Source organism: Onychomys torridus, chromosome 11 (assembly GCF_903995425.1).
Source record: "Onychomys torridus chromosome 11, mOncTor1.1, whole genome shotgun sequence".
In the NCBI taxonomy this organism is placed as follows: domain Eukaryota; kingdom Metazoa; phylum Chordata; class Mammalia; order Rodentia; family Cricetidae; genus Onychomys; species Onychomys torridus.
In genome coordinates, this window is record NC_050453.1 from 28,165,480 (window position 1) to 28,178,623 (window position 13,144).

Sequence of the window (13,144 nt, forward strand, 5' to 3'; positions counted from 1 at the left end):
CAAAAGTGAGGTCATATCTGAGTCTTTTCTCTGATAATTAGAAAACCCCCCAGGATTTGTATACACTCTGTGAAGGAGGGGTGTCTGTAGGCATGTCATAGATATGTGCTGAATGTATCAATAAGCCTTCTTCCATCTTCTGAGAACTCACCCAGCAAAGCCCGGTCACCAAGATGCTCAGAATTCCCAGAAGGCATGTTTCTCTCTGGAGTTTGACTTTATCTTCCATTCTTTCCTTTCAAAGATAATGGTGGTGCTGTGCAGCTCCTGAGAATTCACTAACTAATCCATTATTAATGGTAAATAGATGCCTGTTCTCTGCACTGAGAATGGTTGAGCTGCAGCAGAATCTACCCAACATGCATTTTATTTTCCTATCCCAACATTTCCAGTGGATTTCACAATGGATCACAGGCTTATGACATCACTCAATATGAACAAATGTTTTGGTTTTTTTTTTCACTCCAGACAGGGCCATAACAGACCAAAGAAATGATTTTACCCAAGGGCCAGTGAGTTGGCTCAGCAGGGGAAAGTGCTTGCTGCCAAACCTGATGACCTGAGTTCAAGACCAGGGATCCACATAGTAGAAACAGAAAACGAACTCCTTCCTGTAAGTTGTCCTCTGGCCTCCACATGCCCATCGTGGCATGTGAGCATGCGACCACCACACACACACACACACACACACACACACACACACACACACACACACACTTAAATATATAAGTAAATAAGCTTTTAAAAAGAAATCACTTCATGCAAGTCTAGCTTGATGAGTCTATTAGGATTTCTTCAGAAATCATGAGCAATTAGTAGGTTGACGTCACCATAGAACAGCCACTCCGTCCTCCCACATTGTTAACTAGTTACATCTCTTGAGAGCTGCAGGGCCTCATGTGGTCCTTCCACAAAGGTCCTTCCTTTTCACAGAACTGATTGAAGGATAAGTAGAGATGTATTCATCAGCTCCTTCTCTTATTTCTACTTATTGACACTGCACTCAAATCCATACCAAATGCCCCCTGTATCAAGAACCTCTCCTCCTTGCCTGGTTCTGCTGAACTGTGTGTAGACCAATAGTAAGGACAGAAAGTGTTCTTTGGTGTGGGGCTCACACACTAGGCAGGGTGGGCTTCTTCTTCTGTGGGGAAAATGTATTTCCTCTTGATGACTACAGAATTTTGCAGGCTATTACTTTTAAGGGAAAATTCACTAATTTACATCACTGAGATGCATCTAAAAAATGTAAAAGTAGGGGTTGGGGATTTAGCTCAGTGGTAGAATACTTGCCTAGCAAGCGCAAGGCCCTGGGTTCTATCCTCAGCTTAAGAAAAAAAAAAAAAAAGTAGCAAAATCCAAGAGAACATGTAAACTAGTTACTAAATCATACACTATAGAGTGGACATAGTTTTCCATTAAGGCAGACTCTCATTGGACATTGTAATGTCTCCCTGTGTCTTGTTCCCTCTTGATTTGCTCCTGTATTTTTCCAGGGAGTATCCATGGGTTACAGACACTGTGGGAGAAACGTACCACACTGGACACATTGGCTTGTTCAGTTTTCACAAAAGAGAGAGTAGGGTTAAAAAGGTGATTGGTAATCTTCCCCACAAACGAAACAGCAGAGAGGGGATTAGACCTGCGATGTACCTGATTCTAAAACCCGGAGCCTTTTAATATAAATATTTTGTGAATAATATCCTTATTATTTTTAATAATCCCACTTTTAATTTTCACAGTATTTGGAGGTGGGAGGGTTACAAAAACAAGCAGGAATAGAGTTTCTCTGTTGCTTGCTTCCTTCCTTTTTACTGTGAACTCTCCATCTACCTCTCACCCAGCCTTTGTTTGCAGAGCAGAGGAAACTCTCAGCTCTTCCTTGCTCTGCAGGGCATGTGTTCAGGACATGGAGCTACGTCTTCTTTGTTTTCCAAGGCACCTTTCTCAGATGTAGAAACTTAGAAAAGGAGAGAAATGGGCACGGGAGAGGCCGAATAGACACAGTGGGAGCAGGATGTATCCCCAGCCAGTGAGGGCAGCACCTCCTAAAGAGACGGTGGAGCCGGGTGGCTGGACTTCACCTCCACGTTGGCCTCTTACTATTTGGTGTTACCACGGGAAAGCCACTTAATCTACCTACATGTCAGACTTTTATCTGTAAAGCGGCAAAAATACCACCTAAGTTTGTTGTAGCAGTCAAAATAAAAAAAAAAAGATCCTGGATATTGAAGTGTCCCAAGACATCAAAGCCTGCGTGCGTCTGACTCACCGGTATCAGTGTGGGGGAAGCCTTGAGCAGGGGAACTAGGGATGTCATATCCTGCCTATACCTGGTACTTTACATTGCTGGGCAATGTTTCAAGAGCCTAAAATGTCTTGACAAACTTAAGATGATAATAGAAGGACCTGAAACAAGGAAGATTTAAGAACCACCTACTGAGTCACCCCAAATGCAAGCAGTGATATGCCAATTCCAACTAAAAAGGGAAGTGAAAAAAATTTTTTAAAAACTTTCTTTGAAAAAAATGAATAAATCTAATCCTACCATCAGTGCCCAGATCTGTTACTTCCTGTTTCTGTTTCCGTTTCCCATCAGTAAAAACGGTAATAATGACAGCCCTGTGAAGCGTGAGCTGTGGGGTGCCACCGTTCCTTTCTCAATTCTCCCACCTTCTCTGGCGGTTTGTTCCTCTGGACAGAACACAGTTGCAGGAGGCTGGAGCCTCCGCCTCCGAAAGAACCACAGCCACGTGTGAGTCCAACAGAGCTCCATGGTGATGTGATTTTTTTTTTTTTTCTATTTACAAGAACTTTGAAGAATGACAGTGTGTTGTGAACACCTCAAAACAATACTGCTCAGCTAGGAGAAGGTTTTCATGCAAACAATGAAAGATTAAGAGAAAAGGGTCTGTATTCTTAGTCGGGGAGTTATCCACAGTCATCTGAAGATCTTGTTTCAGATGAGCTGCCTTAGGGATCAGCGACCGTCATCACACAGCTTGACATTTGGATTAAAAGTAAAGTCATCACTTTTTAATATTTGAAAATCCCTTCTTTAATTTATTTTACAATCACTTATCATGCGTGTGTGTGTGTGTGTGTGTGTGTGTGTGTGTGTGTGTACACTCTCTCACGCCTGCCTGTGTGAGTGTGTAGGTCAGAGAACAACCTCAGAGAGTGGGTTCTTTCTTTCCAGCATGTGGGTCCCAGGATAGAACTCAGGTGGTCAGGTTTGGCAGCAAAAGCCTCTGCCAACTGAGGCATCCTGCCAGCCCAGGAATAACCTCTTTAAAATTTTCTAAATTAATAAGCAGAAATCACTTGAGTACCCAGTCTATCCTGAACCCCGACTTGAACTGTTGATTGCTACAAATATGGATTTGGGGTGCCCTCTAGCGTTGAAATGTTGATACTACACCAACCGTGGCTTTAGGAACTCTGTACTGGTCCTACCTACCATCTAGTGTTGGAGTAGGAGCAGTGACAATGTGCTGGGGGCGGGGCAGTCTGTGCAGAATTTCTGGGTGAACAGAGGCACAGATGAATCCACGCTGTGAAGTCTGGAATAAACTCTTCATTGCTCGAAGAACACGTACAGCACAAAGCATCAGGAACTCTCAGAAGACCATGACCTGACCTAACAGGTGAGGCGTCAAAAACAGACCAGAAAGCAACGGATATGTGCAAACTGACGGGATTCGAGTGGCTATTTTATACTAAACTCAAGGAATGTTAAGTAAACGCATGGCTCAGGGGTTAAGAGCTGTTGATCTTGCAAAGGGTCTGGGTTCAGTTCCCAGCACCCACACGACAGCTCACAGGCGTCTGTAACTGCAGCTCGAGGGGATCTCATGCCCTCTTCTGACCTCCACAAACACCAGGCACACATGCGGTGCACATACGTACATGCAGATACAACATTCATATATTTATATGTGTATATATATACATATATAATCTTTAGAAAGAAAATTCATTGATTCATCAGAGATGGCAGACAGCAATTTTTAAAATCAAATCTTCAAGCCGAGAAGTGCTCAAAATTGAATGGGAACTATTACATAGGACATATGATCAGACTCAAACAAACAGAAGGCCATCAGTGAGCTCAAAGATGGGCTAATTGACAAAACATAATTGAAAGAGAAAAATAAAAGAGGTGGAGTGAATAAATCCTATGGAAATTACAGGACAGAAATACAAGAACAAATATTCCAATCACTGGAGCTCAAGAGGGCTTTAGGAATGCCGGGGGTGGAAAGCTCATGTAAAGAGATGGCAGAAATTTTCCCAAGTGTAGAGGAGACTGCCAACATCCAGACATAAAAGGGTACTGGTGACCAGTTCAATTCAGGCACAGGAGGTGGCTCACCTGGTAAAGCGGCCGGCTGCCTTTAAGCACAAAGACCTGAGTTCAATCTTCAGAACCCATGCAAAGAAATGCCTGGCATGGTGGGAGATGCTTTTAATCCCAGACTGGAGGAGACAATTCCCTGGTGCTTACTGGCCAGTCAGCCCAGCCTACATGGAATTACAGGCCAGTGAGACCTTGTCTCAAAAATGGTGGATAGCATCTGAGGATACTCAATGTCATCCTCTGGTCTACATACACACACATAATCAAATGTGCACAGACATGCATTCCTGTATGATCACATACACACAGGCACATACACAAATAAGAAAGGAGAATCCCAAATGTGTGTTCCAGTTCACCTGACATCAGACTTCTCAGCAGATACCCTACCAAACATCAGGGAGTGGAATGAGACGTTCATAGTGTAAGGAGAGACAAAAGCTACCCAGCAAAGTGATCCATGGGAAATGAAAGAGAGGTAAAGGCATCCCTAGATGAACAAAGCTAAGAGGATTTATCCACACTCAGTCTTCTGAGAACTGCTAATGGGAATCTTCTCAGTGAAAGACAGAAACAGTAACCGGCATGGGGTGGGGGGGGGGGGCGAGATTAGAAGGTGCAAAGCTCGCTGGAAGAAGTAACTATGCAGACAGATTCAGAATGCTCTAACGACAAAAACATAGTGCACAGAAGAATTATATCTTTAAAATAAAGATCAGAAAGGAAAGTAATGCAATATGTTTAAAACATAAAAATATGTATATAGCAAACATTAAAAATCTACAAGGTAAAATCTTGTAATCAAAACATGCTACTAGAAGCTGGAGAGATGGCTCAGTGGTGAAGAGCACTGGCTGCTCTTCCAGAGGACCTGGGTTCAATTCCCACAACCCAGATGGCAGCTCACATCCATCTCTAACTACAGTTTCAGGGTATTTGACTCTCTTCTAGACTCTATGGACATGTTTGGGCACACGCACATCACACTAATGTGCATGCAAGCAAACACATGCACATACATACAATTTCCTTAATAAAAATAAAAAACATGACTAGAGAAAAATCACTTAGCCACAAAGGAGAACTGTACAAAAAGGGCAAGAAAATAACTACAGGTATACTAGAAAGTCACAATAGACGGGCACATAACACATAACCTATCAATAGCTACCTTACATATAAGTATTGAAATCTCCAAGTAAAAGATGTAGAGTGATCAAATGGATTTTAAAAAACAAATGAACAGATATCTGCTCATGAGAGACATGATATCTAAGGACAAAAGCTGAAAGTTAAAGAGATATAAAAAGCATGCTCTATATAGATGGAATCCAAAACGAAGCAGGAGCAACCACACTTACATAAGACAGACTTTAAACCAAAAGTATGAAAAGGACATAGAAATATCTTTATCTAATGATGGAGGTGTTGCTTTAGCCGGAGAGACGAACAATTATAAACATCAACCCAATATTAAATATCTAAGCAAATTTTAATAACTCTGAAAGGAAAGATAAACTCCAATTCAGTAACAATATAGGAGTTAAACACATCACCTTCATCATGGATGGATCATTCCGGCAGAAAATCAATACACCAGAGGTAATTGCATCTAGGTAAAATGGACCTAAGAGACATCGACAAGTATTCTTCCCAACAGCTGCAAACATGTATTCTTCTAAATATCATGTTTACCATTCTCCAGGATGTGTCAAAACAACGGCTTCTAACATTGTTTTAATTGAAACCACATTACTTTTTCTAACTAAAAGACAACAAACCTAAAAAACAAATAGCAAGAAATGTTTGTAAACTATACAAATATGTGTAAACTAAGCAACTTCTAAATAACTGACTCAATAAAGAAACTAGTAAAGATGGCTTTGATTTCTTGGGATAAATGATAATGAAGACATCACATACAAACTATGGTACACAACAAAAGTCTAACTAAGGGAGACGTTCGTAGAAATGAAAGCATTTAAAAAAGAAAGTTCTCAAATGAACAATTTTGTCGTCTCACCACAAGGAACTAAAAGCCAAGAACAAAATAAACCCAAAATTAGTAGAGGAAATAATAAAGAGCAGAGCAGAGATCAATGAGGTGAGAACAAAGTACAAAAATTCAAGTAACCAAAGAATTGATTCCATCAAAAAAAAAGGAAGGAAGGGAGGGAGGGAGGGAGGGAGGGAGGGAGGGAGGGAGGAGCCTTAGCAAGACCAAGCAGAAAAGGTAGAAGGCTCAAACCCATAAAGGTCAGAAATGAAAATGAAGATGCTGCAGCCAGCTCCACAGACACGCTGGTGGCCACTGAAGTTCAAGGTGTCAGCCCACCAGGAGGAAGAAAGCCCCTGATGGGTGAATCGCAGATAGTCAAGGCCCCAAGACCACAGACTCCAGATGTCTTTTGCTCCTGCCGTGCCTTTACGTGGTTATCACTGCCATTTTTCTCTGGTATCTGGCCTGGTGTGAATGGGTGTGGGGAGATCCCCACTGCCTGTAATGTAGTGTGTTTATCTCATGGAAACATCCCATCCACCTGAGCATGTTTGCCTGTGGATTATTATGAAGATTATTCTTAAGCTGTACTGTCTAACCAATAACAATAATGGTAGTTTAAATAGAGTTTTGATGATAAAAACTAAACAAGGAAGTATCACACAGCTAGAACACATGAGTTTCTACTGAGGAACTATATAGACAGTGGCATAGGTTAATGATTTAAAAAAATTGAGTCGCAGAGGCCATCTAGTTTAAATTCCTCTAAACTTTATGTTAGAAAGTATGTTCACAGGTTTCAGAGCACATCATAGCTGAAACAAAGCTTTGAAAATAACTTAAAGTTGGACTATGATGTTTATGTCAAATAGCTTTGAGGTGGAAAACTCAAGAAGAAAATCTAAAATTTTAGCACATAGCTGAATGAGGAACTCGTTAAGGTCAGGGACCAAGAACAAAGCAGCCCAGTTATCATTAGCTGACATGCCTTTCTTACTAGGATTGGTTGATGAACAAAGGTAATGATTAATTTCTTATACCCATTTCTGCCTCCATCTGATATAAGAAACTACTGATGAGTGGGTATGCACCCTAAAGATTTAAAGTAGAGCTGAATGATTCTTTTTCATATTTAAAAGTTTATATTTCTGATTCTTATAAGATTACCTTTTGAGATAAGTGATAAAGTGATTGGTCCTTTCTTTGTGACTGCAAAACACAGCTTGCCAGTAAAAGAATACCTTGCTTGCTTACACACTCTTAATCTATAACAAGTAACTGTAACTTGGGTATGAATGTATGTGGATTCTTGGGATAATTTGTTTTTCACTTGTAATACTTAAAATGTTTAATTGTGTAGGGGATAAGGAAAACATGTTGTATTTTACTTGTATTCATTTTAATCATTCATCTGAAAAACAGAATGTAACCACATTGTGATTTTTATATTACCTGAAAGATTTTGTTGTAAGGAAAAAATAAAGATAGAATAAAATAAAAATAGAGTTAAAATGGCTTAGAAGGAAAACATCAAAAATGAGAGAATTAGAAGGAAACATCAGGAATGAGAGAGTTAGATGGAAAACATCAAGGAAGAGAGAAGGAAATCACCAGGAAAAAATAAAGAATAGAGAATGCAAAAGTAGAATAAAGAAAATGTCTGAAGGAAACCATCAAGAGAGTGCACGAGTATCTTTTCCCTAACCACCTCAGATAGAAAAGTGTAGTACACACCAGCTCCATGGATTCCCTTAGAGCCCTGTGCAGGTGGAGGCTGGTCCCCGAGGCAGTGATAGACACAAATGATCACTGGACTGTTATAAGAAACTGCACACCAGAAATCTAATAATCTAGAAGAAGCAGAGGCATTCTTGAACACAAACACCTAATCAAGACTGAATCATGAAGAAACACTTGCATAGTTCCATGTTACTTGAAGTTGAAATGTCCCACAGAGGCTGTGTATTTGAGCACCTCTCACCCACCAGAGGTGCTGTCCATTCTGAGGAGGTTATAGAACCTTTGAGAGGGAGAGCCTTACTAAGGGAAATAAGTCACTGAAGACAGGCCTTAGGGGATTATAGCTTAGCCCCACTGCCTGCTCTTGCTCTGCTTCTGAGTAGCCAAGTGAGAGGTAAGCTTCATATTCCTGCCACCATAGTTGACTGTGTCCCATAGGAATTTGCTGTGGGATGTTCTGTATGTCAAATGTGTTGCTCTGATTGGTTAATAAATAAAACACTGATTGGCCAGTAGCCAGGCAGGAAGTATAGGTGGGACAAGCAGAGAAGAGAATTCTGGGAAGTGGAAGGCTGAGGCAGAGAGACCCTGCCAGCCGCCACCATGACAAGGGAAATATGAGGTACCGGTAAGCTACGAGCCACATGGCTACTTATAGATTAGTAGAAATGGGTTAATTTAAGATGTAAGAACAGCTAGCAAGAAGCCTGAGCCATTAGGCCAAACAAAATAATATAAGCATCTGTGTGTTTATTCTATAAGTGGGCTGTCGGACTGCCGGGGCTTGGAGGGACCGGAGAGAAAACTCTTTAGCTACAGGAATTATAAGCCAAAATAAACCCTTTCTCCCAAAAGTTGCTTTTGTCAGAGCATTTTATCATAACAAAAAGAAGAAAACTAATACAGACAATAACAATAATAATAACAAGAACAAGTAATAGCAAGAACAAGTAATGGAATTGAATCAGTAATAAAGTTTCATATCAAAGAATAGCCAATAGGATACTAGTAAGTAATGGAAGACTTGAAATATGTTTGGACAGAAGGGATTGCCCCCTTGTATTCTATTATGTTCCATGAGAAAAGTGTCTGAACCCCAAACAGACAAAGCTGAGTCCCGCCCAAAAGCTGGAATCGTGAGCAAGCAGCCAGCCATCTGCAAGTAGCTACATGGGTAAGCCAAGGCCAGATCGGCTAGACCATGGTGGACTTCCAGCCCAGCCAGCAGGAGGACAAATGCTCTGTAAATGAAAATGACCTTTGGAATAGCTTCTATATGCCAACCAGAGGTTTGGCTGACCAGTACAGAAGTGCATAATTAGGAGTGGGCTGGTGTTAAGACAAAAACATTAAAGTGTATTTCTCACTGGGTAGCAGATGTCCCAGAATCCACTACAAGAAGCTGGAGAGTGATGTTCTGTTAGGCAGTGGTAAAACTGTCACCCATGGTTGCCAGAAATACTGGCACCAGACCTCATGAAATGACTGAGAGTCAGACTGCTGGTGATGACCTCGCTGCCACCAGGTGCATTCGATAAAGTACCTGGGCAAACCGTCAAAATGAGAGGGGAATGGCTTGTGAGTGAATATAAACGACCCCCGAGGGCACAGAAAGTGCAGAGTTAGAAAAACGAAATGATTTCACATCAAACTGAGAGAAGGGTCAGTGCAACCTGGCTCCGACCTGGCATGGGAAGACACACCTGTAATTCAGCACGTGGGAAGCCAAGACTTGAGCTGTGACGGAGCACTTGCCTAGCATGTTCAAGGACCTGGGTCCCAGTACCTTCTGCACCCCTTTGCACTCTCCCCTACTCACTCCTCCCCCGCAAAAAAAAACATAGCTCAAAAAAGGAAAGAAAAACGACCAACACAAAGGCTCAGCCACTTTAGGCACTTTCTAGAGCTAAAGATCAAAATATGCTCTTTGCTGAGACCTTAGGAAGAACTCAAGACCATGGAATATATATATATATATCCTTTCAGCTGCACTCAAGGATTGATGGGAACATTAAATGCCTTGTCTCAGAAGCCTGAAGTGACTAAAATATTCTTGTTTGGGTTAAGAGAGAGAAGCATATCCCCCAAAGAACAGAAGGTGTGGCTTTGGCTAATAATGCCAATTGGAATCAAATACTTAGAAAACTCAAATGTTTCTTAAGAGTTTTATGAAAGTGCAAACACAGCACAAAAATGAACTGAAGAGCTGGAGAGCTGCCTCAATATCTAAGAGCACTAAATGTGCTTCCAGAGAACCAAGGATCAGTCCCAGAGATCTAATGCCCTCTTCTGGCCTCTACACACGTGTGGTATACAAACATACATGCAGACAAAATACCCATACACACAAAAATAAAAAGAAATATATAAAATTGACTTCTGTTCAATATTTAAAATGATTTGCAAGCTTTGAACTTGAAAGCAGGCTAAGAGATTATTCTGTCAACAAGAACAATGCATTCCCCATTGACCTCTTCAGAAGAGCTGAGGAGGATGATGGTAAAGGACCACCTAGAACACAAAAGCCAAGTGCTGAAGAATCATAGATTTTGGTGTCACTCAGAAGAGATCTGAACCAGGGCCCACAGGGCAGTCTATACTCCCAAGGCAAGGCGATCCACCAGCATTTGTCCACTGGAAATTCAGCATTGTTATGAGTATGACTATTTAAACTTCTACCATCTCCCATTTTTCAAATGAAATCATTATTTCTGTTATCCTATCTCTAAGTCATTTTCTTAATCCATAAATCTAATCATGTAAACCTAATAAACCATGAGTTTTATTGGAGTTACTTACAGGAAATTACTGAAAGCCATTAAAATTTGGAATTTCTGTTGATGGTATGATTAGACGAGGCTTTTGGAGATATTGGAATGGGTATAGGTACTTTCTTTGCATAAAGGAACTTAGATACAATATTTACACCAAAAGTCTTACTTTTCCATTTCCTTGTGGCAGTATTACTTGCTGGCACCTTCGTCATGGCCTTATATGGGGCATAACGCATTTCTATGTCTGTTGACGTCAAGCCTGGAAGTATTTTGACCAGTGGGATATCAGTAGTGTCAAAACAAATAGGCAACTTTCACCTTCAAGGGGATAAGAGATAGTTTATTCTGAATTCTAATATGAGTCACTATGCCCTGGAAAAACAGATTTAGATCACTCCAGATTCCATGTTCCAACATGGCCACAGTTCTGGGAAGTTTTCACAGTAACTGAACATAAGTCATAGGTCAGGACATGTTTCAAATGCCCTGGTGAAAGCGTCAAGGAGGGTGAGAGCAAAGGGGAGACTGTCATAGGTCTCAGATGAGGTCTGACAGCTTATTGAGCTTTTGGTTGGCTGGAAAACCAGTGCTCGGTCTGTACATTCCAAATGACTTTCCTAATAGACACAAAGCTGTAAAATCAGGCACAAAAGACAGAAGCAAATGTCTGTAGAAGGGCTAAAAATACACAGAGGTCTTGGCATTAGACTGTGGATCTGCAACACCCCAATCCACAGTCACTGAAGTTCTAATAAATGAGTCAGCCTTGCAGAAGGTTCATTTTGAAGGTTCAGCTTTTTCGTGGGAACTTTTTTCCCCCACAGCAGATATGTAAAAACTAAGGGTTGGTTCTTTTGTCCAGTGGGGTTTTTGTTACATGGCAAAACTTTTCCTAGGGAGACACAACAAATATATCTCCCCAAACCCTGATAGAGAAACCCTGAAAGACAAAAGTGCAGATACTGAAGAGACATTAGCCCACTAGAACAAAGCAGCCGTCCCTTCTTATAACAACCAATCCTAACAGGGCCAGTTGTTTTTTTGTTTTTTGTTTTTTTTTTTCCCCCAAGGGCCAGTTTGCTAAGACTTCTACCCCATATTAACCCACCATCCTATATTGACTCATGTCTGACTTCAATCAGACCCTCAGGAAGTATGTCCAGTTTGATAGCCAATCAAGGTCCTACCCAGTCACAAGCAAGAATTTTTCTCGCTGTTTTCAGTCAAAAAGACCCCTGACACTGCAAACACGGTTGCTGACCAGATGTTATGAGCCAATCACAAAATGATCCCTGTACCAATAAGGGTATACCCAATCACTTCAAAATACACTTAACCACATATGAAACTCCCCTAATCCCACTTAAAAGGAGCCTGCGAGCTCTGAGGGTCTCCATTTGCCATTGTGTCAGGTGGTGGACCCCTGCGTGCTGGAATTGCTTATTGAACACTCTTGTTGATTGCATCCATGACTGGTGGTCTTTTATGTGACTTCTTGTGGACCCTAACAAGAGCATGTGGCTCTGGCGGGTCTTGCTCTTCTCCCCATTCCCTCTGTTTGCTAAAACTGCATGCCCTTATTTGGCCACTTCTTCCTCTTGAGGCTGACTACCAAAGTCCTGTAATCAGAAGCCCCCTTTTGTTCACCTAATTAACATGCTCAATTAAAATTAAACAACTCATCCTAACACAGGGTTTCCCCTTTACATTTATAAACTGCCATTTGCTTATGTGACACGTCTGTGTCCCCTCTGGGACAAACACCCCTGCCCCCTTTCTTTGTCCCCTTCCCCCTCATTCCCCACCTGCTTTACTACTGCATCCTAGTCCATCCTGACACAGACCTCCCCTTTTTGTCCTCTTACACCTGCAGGGTCATTTGCTGCTGTTTTTCTGCCTGAGTCAGAGAGCAGCCACTAACTTTTTTTTCCTCCTTAATAAAGGATCTCTCCATGAAAATGGGTGTTTGGGTGTAGTTGGTGCCTAATCCAGGGTCTAGAAGGGGGTCCCTTTGAGATACCACTGAAGTCCAACTTGGTGAACCATGAGTTTTATTGGAGTTACTTACAGGAAATTACTCAGACAGCTGCATCACCATGGCCCACCCCAGCATTGGTGACAGCTCACAAAAGTTGGGAAACCTGGAGCACACTGCACAGCCTGCAGATGAGAGGACTGAGCAGATACCATAACAGGATACTCAGTCTTCTCTCAGAGATCAGGCCTCAATTTCAGTTTTCTGAGACTGAGCAAGAAGTTTCTGGGAGAGCC